This window comes from Syngnathus typhle, linkage group LG20 (genome assembly GCF_033458585.1).
Source record: "Syngnathus typhle isolate RoL2023-S1 ecotype Sweden linkage group LG20, RoL_Styp_1.0, whole genome shotgun sequence".
Lineage (NCBI taxonomy): Eukaryota > Metazoa > Chordata > Actinopteri > Syngnathiformes > Syngnathidae > Syngnathus > Syngnathus typhle.
Genome location: NC_083757.1, coordinates 9,127,655 through 9,140,939, shown reverse-complemented (window position 1 = coordinate 9,140,939; position 13,285 = coordinate 9,127,655). Strand labels below are relative to the sequence as shown.

The 13,285-nt window shown below is 46.6% G+C and overlaps 1 pseudogene; it reads right to left on the bottom strand.

Moving 5' to 3' along the window:
* Positions 1-1,424: 1,424 nt before the first annotated feature.
* On the bottom strand, positions 1,425-3,755 carry LOC133144980 (prelamin-A/C-like; annotated as a pseudogene).
* Between the last annotated feature and the right edge of the window lie 9,530 nt (positions 3,756-13,285).

Genomic DNA, 13,285 nt, shown 5'->3' with positions numbered 1-13,285 from the left:
GGTCGATGGTTGATGGCCAGCTCCTCCTCGTTTGGGTTTTCCCCTGCTCAGCACAGGTGTCTGGACCACGACGAGTTGTTATTCGCGTTCCCCGTCGGCCTTGAGATGTCCTCCCTGTCTGGACATCCTGTTCCACAATACTTTGAAGAAAACAAATTCATGTAGTCTGCACATCCCTTTCCACTTATTAATCGACCACACTACTACTAGAAATTATATTGATATGACTCTTTGTTTGATCATCTGCCCTCTGGGAAGAGGTACAGGAGCCTGCGCTCCCGCACCACCAGACTCACCAACAGCTAGATAATCTTTGGGAACAACCGGATGTTATTCTGCCGGTCAGTATCACTGCGCATGCGCTAGCAAACTCGATCGCAAAGAAATGTTTCGGATTTGTGTAGGGTACATTGTGACAGCAAACGAGCAGGTGATCGAGCAAGTGTCTGATACAACAGCATTGTGTTCGTATGGAGCGTGTTTGAAGTGAACACCAGAGAAGAAAGCGTATCTGTAATGGCGGCCTCCGGATCATATCCGGATTAAAAAAAATATATATATTTATTTGTACCCATGTATAATGCGCACCCCAGATTTTAGGACAATAAATTAGTTAAATTTTGCGCATTATACATGGAAAAAAAACGGTACTTGTATTTCTTCTGCAGACAAGAGGAAGCCCAGCGCATTGATGAGGAGCTCTTCAGTGAGTACGGCTTCAGTGTGGACCAGCTGATGGAGCTCGCAGGGCTCAGTTGTGGTACCACCATCACAAGAGTGAACCACACTGTCCTTCCAGAATGATCATAATGTGAATCTAAGCATCTTCTGCTATTCCTCCCCCGGTTGGGGAGCGTCGGAAGCGGTGTGCGAGGAGGCTGAAGCCAACTCGGCTCGCCCGGCCGTGCCTTCCATTCTTCTGGCGAATATTTGATCGCTGGACAACAACATGGTTGACATTCGCCTGCTGAGATCTACGAACCGGACAGTGCGTAACTGCTGTGTGCTCGTGTTCACTGGGACTTGGTTGACCGTCAACATTCCGGACTCTGCTGTACATCTGGAGCGGCTAGCGGGCGGACCGGGCCATTGTACGAGGGGGAACATCGCGAGAAGGTTGAATGCGCGTCTACATCCGTGACGAATGGTGCCGGGACTCTGTAGTGGGATGCAAGCACTGCTCGCCACTGGCGGAGTTTGTGATCTCCAGGCTGTTGGGGTCCTGAACTCCTTCCCCTTCTGAGTGGCGTCCTGTTAGAGTTAGGGTTAGGGTGCGAAAGGGACTCCAGTCGGATCCGGGTCTGCTGGAGCTCCTCGTGTGCCGTGCAGCTGAAATTGATTTCAACAGGTTAGTCGTTACTGGAAAATGTGTAAATTTTGTAAGATGTGCGATGTTCCACTGTGACACATCCACTGACTTCATCTCCTTTATTGCTGAGTCGGACATATTTGCCGTCCTGCTCCACCTCATCCACGGTGACCTGCCCGCTAGCAGAGGCCTGCTGGGTGATGGGAGTACGAGTCACAGCGCTTCCGGCGAAGCTCGAAGCCTCGCTGTCCGTGTCGTTGGGACGCTTCCTCTTCCCGCTGGCCGACGTGGTCGAGCGTACCGTGCGGACAAACGTGGAGACATTAATTGCTATGAGAGGAAAAGTTGTGGTATGTTTGTAAGCCACACACACCTCTCCTCCTCGCTGTCAAGCACCTACCTGTAGGCAATTATCTCCATATCCAGCGCTAGCTTGACATCCATTAGCTCCTGATACTCATCCAGCTCCTGTAGGCACTTATCTCCAGATCCAACGCTAGCTTGAAATCCATTAGCTCCTGATACTTATCCAGCTTCTGCTCCAACCGCTCCCTCATGTCGACCATTTCTCGGTCTTTCTCCCCGAGGAGGTCTCTCTTTGGAGACAGAGCCTCCTCCAGATCTTTCACTTTTGCATCACGGGCTGCAAGCTAGTGTCAACACAGACTTTTTAAACTTTTGCAGCTGAGACAGATTCTAAGGTCCAAATGATAAATGGTTACCTCTTTTTGAAGGTAGAGTTTAATTTGAAGTTCATGCTGGCTTCGCATCTTCATCAAGGCTTCGGGCAGTTTACTTTCATAATCTTCCTGGGGGGCGTTTTCAAAATCCACCATGCGAGACTCGTGCCGGCGTTTGACCTTGCGCAACTCCTACGTGAGACGTGAGAATGACTCAGCTTTTTTCTCATGAATTAAAAATAAGCGATAGTGATGATAATCGTGTAATAAACTGGGAATATGGAAAATGGATGGACGCAGTCAAATGTGCTATTTATGTTGATATGCGACTATGGCAGACATGGGCAAACTACGGCCCGCGGGCCACATCCGGCCCACGGGGCCGTTTAATCCGGCCCGCCAAACCTGAATAAAGTGTATTATAAATGTTTGGGGGGGTCATTTTCCCTACAATTACTATGTTTCCCCAGTAGATGGGAAAGCGCCCGCCCGCCCGCGCATTTACTCCCGGGAGCCGTCAGAAAGCTCGGTGCACACTCACAAGTACATGTGCGTACTCAGTAGTACGTAGTCATTTCATCTATCAGTGCCGAATTTTGAGTGTAGGCTGTGACGTCAATATTCTCGTAATTCGCGTGCTGAGTTTTCAGATACAGTTTTACGCTAAAGCCACCCACAAACCTTCCCCTGGAATCCTTCTATTAAAATGAGTCGCCCAAGAAAAAGCAAGGTGGACACAGTGCCGAGTGTTTAAAAGAGAGTGGCCAATTTGGCTCGACGTACGCGACGTGACGTTCAGCCACATGAACGTCAACAAAGCCGGTCACAGATCTAGGTTAACGGACCGACACCTCGGCTCTATCCTAAGAATTACCACAACAAATTTTACTCCAGACTATGATGCACTGGCAAAAAAGGGAAACCAACAATACTATTGATTTCTTTATTTAGATGTATTCTTTCACTGATTCTTCAAGATGATGTATTTGGTCAGAATGTTTGCCGTTGGATGTGATGTTGCCTCATTAGATAAACATATTTCATAAATCTGACCTGCAGGCGCTGAAGTGATGGAAAATGTTATACATCATAACAATGTCGTATTTAATAAGAATCACTGATAGTAGTTTTTTGGTGAAATATTTTTTTAATGCTGTTAATAAATGCATTTGTTTTCAAAAAATCCATGCTAAAAGTAAAAAGCTTTTATGCAATGACCTTTACATGTCATTTATATGACCTTTACGCACAAACACTACATCCATCTGCTCCTGGTTCGGCCCCCCGGTCAAAATTTAGAACCCAATTCGGCCCGCAAGTCAAAAAGTTTGCCCGCCCCTGGACTATGGGATGGTTAACTGGAAGTCCAATGTTGAGCTGCAATTAGTCACGAGGAGGATTTTCCTTGGGGTGTGGCCCCAGCAGCAAAGCAATTATGTCAGCACTAATATCCAGCATCCATTTTGTTGTTGGCATATTTTTGATAAAATGGCCGGGCCTCACCTTGCTTTCAGCTCCTTGATTTCCTCCCTCAGCTTGCTCACCTCCAGCTCCAGACGTGCACGCTCTTTGGCCTCAGAGTCCAGAGTCGCACGGGCATCCGCCAGCTCCGTCTCGAAAACGGCCTTCAGGCCCGTCAGCTGCCGGGACACCTCTGTTTCGGATTCAGTGATGCGCAAACGCAAGCCGGCGTTCCCCACTTCCCGGGAACGGGCGTTGTCGACGTAAATGCCCAGAAGGTCGTTGAGCTTGCGGAGATCTTCCACCTCCTGGGAGAGGGCGTTGTTTGCACCTTGAGGAATGTTTTCTGGGGTCGCCATCTCGAGCTTGCTTCTGCTGATCCAGGAAAGACTCAGTGTCATGCATTACACCAATGCCTGATTGCACTTATCAAAGAAACTGCATAGAGGTTTCTTCAAAGTCAAACAAAGGTTCCTTTGTAAATACACATAAAAAAAAACAACTCACTCTTTGCAATGGTTCAAAGAAACTGCAACGGATGGATCCTAAGGGCGGCTCGGTGGGGCACTGGGTAGCACGTCCGCCTCACAGTTAGGTGGGTGCTGGTTCGATTCCAACTCTGGCCCTACCTGTGTGGAGTTTCCTCCCTCAGCTTGCTCACCTCCAGCTGCAGACGGTCGTTGAGTAGGGGTGTAACGATACATCGATACACATCGATTAATCCATATAATGCTCTACGATTTATTGGCATCGATGCTAAAGGTAAACATCGATTTATATCGCCGTGTTTGACCCCGGACATTAGACGCGACTTTATTTTGAAATCCAGTTCATTGTTGCTTGCTTCCTCTTTCCGGGAGCAGGGAGCAGTGCGCGGCGTTGCTGCACGTGAAAGGGGAGTCGACAACTAGTACGCGGCTCCTGGGCTGGTGCTATGGCTAGTGTCCAAAAAGACGAGGAAATTGGCTCCCCTTTAGGCTTCAAGTCATTCGTTTGGAAGCACTTTGGATTCCAAAGAAAAGATGGCTCAACGAACAAGACACGTGCAGTTTGTAAATCCTGCCATGCGGTGATCAAATATTCAGGGAGCACAAATCTCGCCGCACATTTAAAGAAAAAACACGACATCAAAGTTCAGTGTTAAAGTAAGCAATTTGTATACTACAATACTCTTGTAATTTCCTAAATAAAGAGTTTGCAGTACCTTGTTGATTTTGCGTATGAATTGTTATAAATCAGGATATTGTTCTATAGTTTTTATTTAAAAAAATGTATACATCGATCGTAGAGGACTATATCGCGATATATCGTGAATGAATCGCAGCAGGCTTTAAGATATCGGCAAATATCGTATCGTAGTTCTTTATATCGATATTATATCGTATCGTGACAAAACCCGCGATTTACACCCCTATCGTTGAGGTTGCTGAGATCTTTCTTCTCCACCAATTTGTGCTTTTCAGCAATAACAACCTGCTTTGGCGATCTCCTCTGCCACGATAAAATTCGCTTTCACAGCAGCTTCACTTTGTGATTTTGAACGGGTGAAAAACGTCTGCTGGAATATCAGCTTCTTCTTTACCTTTTCTTTAACTCTTCTACCTTCTGTCATTCTGCTCTGCATTCAGGTCTTTCAGGTTATCCAGATGTTTTGTTTCATAGTGCCGTCTTAGATTAAAATCTTTCAATACAGCCACATTAGCGCCACACATGAGACAAACGGGCTTACCGGCAATGTCAGTAAACATATACTCAACCTTTTTAAAGGCTTTGTTTTCAGAATCAACTTTTCTCTTCGGCATCATGAGGGGCTAGCTTCGCAATGACTTGCAGCAACAAGCACTTGTCCTGATTGCCGCGGAAAAACGCTCAGCAAGGCAGCGAAAGCACTGCATTATGGGATCTGTAGTTTATTGTGTTATCATCGCTTCATATCGTCGGGCCATTAGTAACAATAATATAAAATGATCTCGCGGGCCTTGAGTTTGACACACATATGGTTTAGACTCTTTGCAAACGCTTTTCTTTATATCTTTAAGCTGTTTGACACTTTTACTTGCTTTCTATCAGAGTTGTTTTACTCCTGCTTCGGCAATGTTTCATTTCTACACCCAAGCGATCATTGAATTCATTTTTGTCCTATTTTTCGAATTTAGCAACTGTGTAACATTGCGGCTACTGCAAGACGTCAAAACGAAGGTATTAAGGTCATTTCAAGAAGACGTACCAGTTCGAACTTAAGACTCAAACTCAACGTTTGGGTTTAGTTAGCTTTTATCATGTGTTCAGGTTTTACATTTTAAGTTACATTTGTTTTATTTTACTTAATTTTATTGCACTATAGTGCAGTGCGGCACTGTACTTTATTTTTATCTTAACATGTAGTTTGCTTATGTGACCACACGGCGGCGCCTCTCACCCGCGACAAGCTCTGATCAACTTTATTTGATGCTAGTTTCGAGCTTTACGTTATTCTTTGGAGAATAATTGAGCGGGTTAATGTCTGAAAGACAAAAACAGTTCATATTTTCTATTATTCTGTCTGCAGTTGGAACATTGCAGCACTTGACATGTTGGAGTTCAATGCCCCTCATCGGCCATTTAAATCCACTTGTGAAAAAATAAAAAATGTTGCCATTCTTTTTAATCTGCAAAAAAAAAAAAAAAAAGAACAATTCCAAAAATGTTATTGATCATATATTGCCTGATTTGAACCTTGTCTCCTGAATATTACCGTTTTTTTCCGTGTATAGTGCGCAAAATTTAACGAATTTATTGTCCTAAAATCTGGGGTGCGCATTATACATGGGTACAAAAAATTTTTGATTTTTTTTTTTGATTTTTTTTTTTTTTTTTTTTTTTTAGAAAACAAAACCGACAACAGGACTGACCGACAAAGTCGTGGAACAAAAAGACAGGGTGACATTACCAAAGACAGGAACAGAAAGCAAACAGACATCATGACAGTAACACATGCAATGATCCGACGGTGAGCGAGGGGCAGACAGGACTTAAATACAAAACACGTTACATCGATTGAGGTGACACAGGAAGAGAGGGGCGACGCGAACAGAAACTATGGCAACCTAGACACATAGCAAAACTGGGGACGAGACGTGACAAATGTCCCTCGAAATGAAACTTGAAATCACCAAGTTTTGGTTTCCAAGGCTGTTTTTATTCCTTTTCAACGTCTCTCCCATACAGAGCCGGCTTTTTCACGTCCGCACGCCTCTTTCCCGTGCGCGCACGGAGCGCGGTGGTGCGTTTATGGGCAGTCGGAGAAATCAACGCCAACAAAAAAGATTACATCCAGCCTAGTTAAGACCATACCAAAGACTATAAAAATGGGACCCATTGCCTCCCTGCGTGTGTGACGATCATTGGGACTTAAAAAAAAAAAAAAAAATCATAAAAAAAAATTCATAAAAATTGGGTGCGTATTATACATGGGTACAGGCTTTTTTTCAGCATCAGCATGCCATTTTTAGGGTCCGTATTATACATGGGGGCGCACTATCCACGGAAAAAAACGGTAATTCAGGAGGCAAGGTTGAAATCTTCTTTGCGAGTTGCATACTTTGGATCCGAATCTGACGTGGGGCCGTGGTACTAGTGGTGCGCGGGGCGTGGAATCACGAAAGGGCTGAACTGGAAGGCTTGGAACCGCCTCCCAAAGAAAAAGGATGCAACTTGCAACTATTTGAACCTTTTTTTTCCCCATTGAATCCTTTCAATGTGTTAGGCTACGGATTTTAGTTATTGATCTGACTCCAAATTGCGATCAACACTTAACACAAGAGTTGTTATGTCCAAATCCACACAATGTCGCACCTAACAATTTTGCGAGTTCGTTCGGTCAAAGAGAAGACCAGTAGATCAATTAGGCCGAATTGACCAATTGTGTAATCCTGACAAAGCAAGCTAATACAGGCGCCTGGGTCTCGGGTCCTTAACACAAAAAACTTGTGTGCCTTCTGTGACCATCAAAAGACAACACATTCTTCTGGGTTGCCCAGTTTTAAAGAAACATAATATGAATATTCAAGCATGCAAAATATTGTATGGTGATTGGTCGATGGTTGATGGCCAGCTCCTCCCCGTTTGGGTTTTCCCCTGCTCAGCACAGGTGTCTGGACCACGACGAGTTGTTATTCGCGTTCCCCGTCGGCCTTGAGATGTCCTCCCTGTCTGGACATCCTGTTCCACAATACTTTGAAGAAAACAAATTCATGTAGTCTGCACATCCCTTTCCACTTATTAATCGACCACACTACTACTAGAAATTATATTGATATGACTCTTTGTTTGATCATCTGCCCTCTGGGAAGAGGTACAGGAGCCTGCGCTCCCGCACCACCGGACTCACCAACAGCTAGATAATCTTTGGGAACAACCGGATGTTATTCTGCCGGTCAGTATCACTGCGCATGCGCTAGCAAACTCGATCGCAAAGAAATGTTTCGGATTTGTGTAGGGTACATTGTGACAGCAAACGAGCAGGTGATCGAGCAAGTGTCTGATACAACAGCATTGTGTTCGTATGGAGCGTGTTTGAAGTGAACACCAGAGAAGAAAGCGTATCTGTAATGGCGGCCTCCGGATCATATCCGGATTAAAAAATATATATATATTTATTTGTACCCATGTATAATGCGCACCCCAGATTTTAGGACAATAAATTAGTTAAATTTTGCGCATTATACATGGAAAAAAAACGGTACTTGTATTTCTTCTGCAGACAAGAGGAAGCCCAGCGCATTGATGAGGAGCTCTTCAGTGAGTACGGCTTCAGTGTGGACCAGCTGATGGAGCTCGCAGGGCTCAGTTGTGGTACCACCATCACAAGAGTGAACCACACTGTCCTTCCAGAATGATCATAATGTGAATCTAAGCATCTTCTGCTATTCCTCCCCCGGTTGGGGAGCGTCGGAAGCGGTGTGCGAGGAGGCTGAAGCCAACTCGGCTCGCCCGGCCGTGCCTTCCATTCTTCTGGCGAATATTCGATCGCTGGACAACAACATGGTTGACATTCGCCTGCTGAGATCTACGAACCGGACAGTGCGTAACTGCTGTGTGCTCGTGTTCACTGGGACTTGGTTGACCGTCAACATTCCGGACTCTGCTGTACATCTGGAGCGGCTAGCGGGCGGACCGGGCCATTGTACGAGGGGGAACATCGCGAGAAGGTGGAATGCGCGTCTACATCCGTGACGAATGGTGCCGGGACTCTGTAGTGGGATGCAAGCACTGCTCGCCACTGGCGGAGTTTGTGATCTCCAGGCTGTTGGGGTCCTGAACTCCTTCCCCTTCTGAGTGGCGTCCTGTTAGAGTTAGGGTTAGGGTGCGAAAGGGACTCCAGTCGGATCCGGGTCTGCTGGAGCTCCTCGTGTGCCGTGCAGCTGAAATTGATCTCAGCAGGTTAGTCGTTACTGGAAAATGTGTAAATTTTGTAAGATGTGCGATGTTCCACTGTGACACATCCACAGACCTCATCTCCTTTATTGCTGAGTCGGACATATTTGCCGTCCTGCTCCACCTCATCCACGGTGACCTGCCCGCTAGCAGAGGCCTGCTGGGTGATGGGAGTACGAGTCACAGCGCTTCCGGCGAAGCTCGAAGCCTCGCTGTCCGTGTCGTTGGGACGCTTCCTCTTCCCGCTGGCCGACGTGGTCGAGCGTACCGTGCGGACAAACGTGGAGACATTAATTGCTATGAGAGGAAAAGTTGTGGTATGTTTGTAAGCCACACACACCTCTCCTCCTCGCTGTCAAGCACCTACCTGTAGGCAATTATCTCCATATCCAGCGCTAGCTTGACATCCATTAGCTCCTGATACTCATCCAGGTCCTGTAGGCACTTATCTCCAGATCCAACGCTAGCTTGAAATCCATTAGCTCCTGATACTTATCCAGCTTCTGCTCTAACCGCTCCCTCATGTCGACCATTTCTCGGTCTTTCTCCCCGAAGAGGTCTCTCTTTGGAGACAGAGCCTCCTCCAGATCTTTCACTTTTGCATCACGGGCTGCAAGCTGGTGTCAACACAGACTTTTTAAACTTTTGCAGCTGAGACAGATTCTAAGGTCAAAATGATAAATGGTTACCTCTTTTTGAATGTAGAGTTTAATTTGAAGTTTATGCCGGCTTCCCATCTTCATCAAGGCGTCGGGCAGTTTGCTTTCATAATCTTCCTGGGGGGCGTTTTCCAACTCCATTAGCTCCTGATACTCATCCAGCTGCTGGTGCATCCGCTCCCGCATGTCGGCCATTTCTCGGTCTTTCTCCCCGAGGGGGCTACACATGGTGTCCCCTCTTTGGAGACAGAGCCTCCTCCAGATCCTTCAATTTTGCATCACGGGCTGCAAGCTAGTGTCAACACAGACGTTTTAAGCTTTTGCAGCTGAGACAGATTCTGAGGTCCAAATGATAAATGGTTCCCTCTTTTTGAATGTAGAGTTTAATTTGAAGTTCATGCTGGCTTCGCATCTTCATCAAGGCGTCGGGCAGTTTGCTTTCATAAACTTCCTGGGGGGCGTTTTCCAACTCAATTAGCTCCTGATACTCATCCAGCTGCTGGTGCATCCGCTCCCGCATGTCGGCCATTTCTCGGTCTTTCTCCCCGAGGAGGCTACGCATGGTGTTCCCTCTTTGGAGACAGACCCTCCTCCAGATCTTTCACTTTTGCATCACGGGCTGCAAGCTAGTGTCAACACAGACTTTTTAGACTTTTGCAGCTGAGACAGATCCTAAGGTCCAAATGATAAATGGTTATCTCTTTTTGAATGTAGAGTTTAATTTGAAGTTCATGCTGGCTTCGCAACTCCATCAAGGCGTCGGGCAGTTTGCGTTCATAATCTTCCTGGGGGGCGTTTTCCAACTCCATTAGCTCCTGATACTCCTCCAGCTGCTGGTGCATCCGCTCCCGCATGTCGGCCATTTCTCGGTCTTTCTCCCCAAGGATGCTACACATGGTGTCCCCTCTTTGGAGACAGAGCCTCCTCCAGATCTTTCACTTTTGCATCACGGGCTGCAAGCTAGTGTCAACACAGACTTTTTAGACTTTTGCAGCTGAGACAGATTCTAAGGTCCAAATGATAAATGGTTATCTCTTTTTGAATGTAGAGTTTAATTTGAAGTTCATGCTGGCTTCGCATCTTCATCAAGGCGTCGGGCAGTTTGCGTTCATAATCTTCCTGGGGGGCGTTTTCCAACTCCATTAGCTCCTGATACTCCTCCAGCTGCTGGTGCATCCGCTCCCGCATGTCGGCCATTTCTCGGTCTTTCTCCCCGAGGATGCTACACATGGTGTCCCCTCTTTGGAGACAGAGCCTCCTCCAGATCTTTCACTTTTGCATCACGGGCTGCAAGCTAGTGTCAACACAGACTTTTTAAACTTTTGCGGCTGAGACAGATTCTAAGGTCCAAATGATAAATGGTTACCTCTTTTTGAAGGTAGAGTTTAATTTGAAGTTCATGCTGGCTTCGCATCTTCATCAAGGCATCGGGCAGTTTGCTTACATAATCTGCCTGGAGGGCGTTTTCCAACTCCATTAGCTCCTGATACTCATCCAGCTGCTGGTTCATCCGCTCCCGCATGTCGGCCATTTCTCGGTCTTTCTCCCCGAGGAGGCTACGCATGGTGTACCCTCTTTGGAGACAGAGCCTCCTCCGGATCTTTCACTTTTGCATCACGGGCTGCAAGCTAGTGTCAACACAGATTTTTAGACTTTTGCAGCTGAGACAGATTCTAAGGTCCAAATGATAAATGGTTACCTCTTTTTGAATGGAGAGTTTAATTTGAAGTTCATGCTGGCTTCGCATCTTCGTCAAGGCGTCGGGCAGTTTGCTTTCATAATTGTACTAGAGGGCGTTTTCCAACTCCATTAGCTCCTGATACTCATCCAGCTGCTGGTGCATCCGCTCCCGCATGTCGGCCATTTCTCGGTCTTTCTCCCCGAGGAGGCTACACATGGTGTCCCCTCTTTGAAAACAGAGCCTCCTCCAGATCTTTCACTTTTGCATCACGGGCTGCAAGCTAGTGTCAACACAGACTTTTTAGACTTTTGCAGATGAGACAGATTCTAAGGTCCAAATGATAAATGGTTACCTCTTTTTGAATGTAGAGTTTAATTTGAAGTTCATGCTGGCTTTGCATCTTCATCAAGGCGTCGGGCAGTTTGCTTTCATAATCGTCCTGGGGGGCGTTTTCTAACTCCATGAGCTCCTGATACTCATCCAGCTGCTGGTGCATCCACTCCCGCATGTTGGCCATTTCTCGGTCTTTCTCCCCGAGGAGGCTACACATGGTGTCCCCTCTTTGGAGACAGAGCCTCCTCCAGATCTTTCACTTTTGCATCACGGGCTGCAAGCTAGTGTCAACACAGACTTTTTAGACTTTTGCAGCTGAGACAGATTCTATGGTCCAAATGATAAATGGTTATCTCTTTTTGAAGGTAGAGTTTAATTTGAAGTTCATGCTGGCTTCACATCTTCATCAAGGCGTCGGGCAGTTTGCTTTCATAATCTTCCTGGGGGGCGTTTTCCAACTCCATTAGGTCCTGATACTCATCCAGCTGCTGGTGCATCCGCTCCCGCATGTCGGCCATTTCTTGGTCTTTCTCCCCGAGGAGGCCACGCATGGTGTCCCCTCTTTGGAGACAGAGCCTCCTCCAGATCTTTCACTTTTGCATCACGGGCTGCAAGCTAGTGTCAACAGACTTTTTAAACTTCTGCAGCTGAGACAGATTCTAAGGTCCAAATGATAAATAGTTATCTCTTTTTGAAGGTAGAGTTTAATTTGAAGTTCATGCTGGCTTCGCATCGTCATCAAGGCGTCGGGCAGTTTGCTTTCATAATCTTCCTGGAGGGCGTTTTCCAACTCCATTAGCTCCTGATACTCATCCAGCTGCTGGTTCATCCGCTCCCGCATGTAGGCCATTTCTCGGTCTTTCTCCCCGAGGAGGCTACGCATGGTGTCCCCTCTTTGGAGACAGAGCCTCCTCCAGATCTTTCACTTTTGCATCACGGGCTGCAAGCTAGTGTCAACACAGACTTTTTAGACTTTTGCAGATGAGACAGATTCTAAGGTCCAAATGATAAATGGTTACCTCTTTTTGAATGTAGAGTTTAATTTGAAGTTCATGCCGGCTTCCCATCTTCATCAAGGCGTCGGGCAGTTTGCTTTCATAATCTTCCTGGGGGGCGTTTTCCAACTCCATTAGCTCCTGATACTCATCCAGCTGCTGGTGCATCCGCTCCCGCATGTCGGCCATTTCTCGGTCTTTCTCCCCGAGGAGGCTACGCATGGTGTCCCCTCTTTGGAGACAGAGCCTCGTCCAGATCTTTCACTTTTGCATCACGGGCTGCAAGCTAGTGTCAACACAGACTTTTTAGACTTTTGCAGATGAGACAGCAGGGCTCGAAACTAACGATTGCCCGATTGCCCGGGGCAAGTAGCGATGGCAGACGGGCAAGTAGAATTTTTTCCTCACTTGCCCGAACTTGCCCTGCCATAATACCATGTTTTCAAGCTGTAAAAAGACGATTTTGTGCATAATTTCTCGCAACTTCTGCCGCTTCTGGTCCGACATTTTGTTTTCTAGGGAGCGGTTAGTTTCTCGTGTAAGTCTGCAATACATTGATAACGGCAAAGCGCTTCGTAATTAAATGCATGCTCTCTCACCCGTCCCTGGCTCTTCTGCGCCTGCGCACCAGCAGAGCTTGTTTCCGGTTGGCGGATACGAAGGCATATGAAGGCAAAACTTATAGTGTTGTCTTTTTTATTGCAAAAATGTGTCGGGCAAGTAAAAATCCACTCCAAAAAAATTCGGGCAAG